We start from the raw sequence: 3,306 nt of genomic DNA, 5'->3' as shown, positions 1-3,306 counted from the left end.
ACTTACATACGGTTAGATCCATAAATATTTGGACATCGACACAATTCTAACATTTTTGTCTCTTTACACCAACACAATGAATTTGAAATGAAACGAACAAGATGTGCTTTAGCAGTACTGTCGGCTTTAATTTGGAACTGAAGACAGTTGCTGTAAAGGCCTGGTAGAGCACCACCAGGAATGAAACTCAGCGTCTGGTGATGGCTATGCGTTTCCTGATTTCAGGATGTAATTGACTGCAAAGGATTTGCAACCAAGTATCAAAAAGTGAAAGTTTGATTTGAATATAATTCTGTCCCATTACTTTTGGTCCCTTAACAAGTGGGAGGCGCATATGAAAACTGTTGCGATTCCTACAGCGTTCACATGATTTGAATGTAAATACCCTCATTGTGTTGGTGTATAGAGCCAAAATGTTAGAATTGTGTTGATGTCCAAATATTTATGGACCTAACTGTAGTTAAAGTTAGAATTAGCACATGTCTTGACTCATAATTAGTTCATAATGAAGTAACATTAAGTTTATGTAGTACATCACTAATCATGTACTGCTATTGTAAAGTGTTACCAGTTTTTTGTAGTTTTGTAAAGAAAAAAACAATGGCCAATCAGCAGAGTTCAATTTAGACTCCACTCACAAATCATGCTAATGTTTTCATTGAGTTCTGCACACTCACAAATCCTCTAATTATAACAGACACAATGCAAATAAGAGATTAATTGTGGAGTGTAGAGGGCTTTATTGATTGCAACAGAACTTTGTGAGATTGTGATGAACTGGTGTGTGAGTGACATTTTGATGATTATAAAGGGAGAGCAAGAAAGACAAGCAGCACCCTTAATCTGTAATGCAATTGGGAAATGATCCAGCATTAATCAGCATCATCTGGACGGCATCAGTGTTTTTCATTTGTAATGTTTTGGCAGTAACCAAAGCAGCCAATCACAGAAATATCTTTAACACAATGGCCAATCAGCAGTGTTCAAATTAGTATTCAGCAACTGCTCAAAGGGCCTGTGTTTTATACATTATTCAAGAGTTCTTCACTCTTGCAAACCCACATGAAAATATACTATAGTAATTCCTTAGCAAATATTAGTGTTGAACTATTGTAAACTGATAAACTAGTGTTGGAAAACGTTCCTGAAAAATCCTACTTAAGTAAAGTTACCATTACTTGCCTAAAAATGTAGCGCAAATAGAGTAAAAGTATCGATTGTAAATATTACTGAAAGTATAGGTAAAAAGTTAGACCTTTCAAAAGTACTCGTAGTAGTGAGTATTACGCTGTAAAAAGCTGATGCATTTACATGTAAATTGTGGATGTGTGTAAACGTAACATTCTGTAGTGCATTTAGTTATTGCCCAGCAAGCACACAATGTCATAAGACGTTAATGTTAGGTTAGATTTAAGACGTGACGTTCAGGTGACCACTATTCAATCTCCGCAGCATTTTAAAGACGAGTTATTTTAATGTCAATAATGACCTTGATAATTGGTTGATTTTAGGTTGTGTTAAAAGTGACCAAAATCCAACGTTGAGCCAACATCTTAAACCAACGTCATATTGATGTCAAATACTGACATTTATTCGTCAGGGTATGGCAGTCAAAATCCAAAATCTGATAGACGTCATATTGGTAACGTCCACACAACATCAAGCTGTAACATCATTAGACGTTGATATTTGGTTGGTTTTAGGTTTGACGTTGGACATTGAGGTCAGCCTGATGTTAGGATCTGAGGTCAACCTGATTTACATTTCCAAACAAAATGCAACGTCCCCACGACGTTGGGGTACAACGTCAATCTGGAGTCATGTTGACGTCTTTTGCCAGCTGGGTGTTTAAGGTCATTTCAGTCATCATACAGTAAACATTCGTCATTCTCATCAGTGACATGCAGCTAAACAGTCTCTGGGTAAGCATGTAAAGACTTTGAACATATTCTTGGACACTTTTAATGCTTCCAAACTGCAATTATAAAGTGCTCATGTCTTGAGGTAGTTCATTATGATGCGATTTACCTTCTATGTGCGATTTGATTGGACAGGAATCACAGGACAGATTTTTCTAATCCCCATAGACAAGAAGAAATAAAGTAGTGACTGCAGGTGGAAGGAAAGTAGCAGAGAGTAAAAGTACTGATACAGCACTTCAAATGTGCTCAAGAGAAGTAAAAGTACACATTTATAAAACTACTTAGTAAATTACAATTCCTGAGAAAAACTACTCAATTACAGTCATTTGAGGATTAGTAATTTGTTATTTTACACCACTGATAAACTGTAATAAATACTGTAGTATACATGCTGTAAATTGTGGTGTGTCATGTTATATTAGTTGTGAAAATTTTGAATATTGGGTTTGTTTATTATAGTCTGTGTCTTTATGATAATAATAAGTCCTTATATATATTTATATAGCACTCTTCTGGACATTTTATACATTTTTGGGGGGAATCTCCTCATCCACCACCATTGTCCCATCTGGATGACACGTTGGCAGCCATATTGCACCAAACCGCACACCACACACCAGCTGAGACAGAGTAAAGAATCCAATTATGATATGGGGAAGATTAGGAGGCAATGATGGACAGTGGGCAAATTTGACCAGGACCCCTACTCTTTTTCGAAGGACATCCTGGGATTTTTAAAGACCACAGAGAGTCAGGACCTCGGTTTAACGTCTCATCCACAAGACGGCGCTCACTGAGCAGTATTGAGTCCCCTTCACTATACTGGGGCCTTAGGACCCACACAGACCGCAGGTTGAGTACCCCCTGCTGGTCTCACTAACACCACTTCAGCAGCACAACCTAGCTTTCCCATGTGGTCTCCCATCCAGGACAGACCGGGCGCAGTCCTGCTGAGCTTCAGTGGGCGACCATGTGAGAGTTGCAGAGAGCATACTAGCTGCCAGCGGTTCTTTACCTTTACCTTTACCTATGGAATTTCCACAACAGATTAGTTTGAGTACTTTACTATATTGCTCAAAAACATTATAGCATTGTTTTCATATGGGAATACTCTTATTATAATAAACAAAGTGTAGACAAACTGTCAATATGAGATTGATTAGAACTTTTAATTTTATGTGTTTATATAAAGGTAACCCAAATGAAGCAGGAGCTCCCTCAGTTGAAGTTGTAATAATAGCAGATTGTCGAGAAACAATCGGCAAACAATCCCGTATTTATGTTTGCTCTCTTGAAAGAATCAACATGTTTTTGACATGAGCAAAGCAGCCAATCACACGCACATCTTGAACATAATGGCCAATCAAAAATGTTCGTTAAGTCT

Source organism: Danio aesculapii, chromosome 16 (genome assembly GCF_903798145.1).
Source record: "Danio aesculapii chromosome 16, fDanAes4.1, whole genome shotgun sequence".
In the NCBI taxonomy this organism is placed as follows: domain Eukaryota; kingdom Metazoa; phylum Chordata; class Actinopteri; order Cypriniformes; family Danionidae; genus Danio; species Danio aesculapii.
Note: the sequence above shows the minus strand (reverse complement) of the source record.